Below are 316 nucleotides of genomic sequence, written 5' to 3'. Positions count from 1 at the left end.
TTAATTATATTGGTAAAGATAGAAAAAGCTAAAACTAGTCTTGACCAGGATTTTTGGAAATATGCCTTCTATTACACTGCCATTAGAAACCTAAGTTGCTACACATCTGGAGGAAAATTTGTCATGATATATCCAAAACCTTAAAGATGTTAGTATCTTGGATTCAGCTATTTTATTTCTAAAAATGTGTGCAAAGTTGATAATTGCAGCATTATTTGTAAGAAAAATATACAAATAGCTTCATTGCTAAAGAAGAGGGTTGTTTAGTTATGACCTAGAATAGGATGCTATAACCATTAAAACGTAATTCAAAATT

The sequence above is a fragment of the Myotis davidii genome, unplaced genomic scaffold (genome assembly GCF_000327345.1).
Source record: "Myotis davidii unplaced genomic scaffold, ASM32734v1 scaffold200, whole genome shotgun sequence".
Classification (NCBI taxonomy): domain Eukaryota; kingdom Metazoa; phylum Chordata; class Mammalia; order Chiroptera; family Vespertilionidae; genus Myotis; species Myotis davidii.
The sequence above is the reverse complement of the archived record's forward strand: the minus strand, read 5'-3'. Positions refer to the sequence as shown.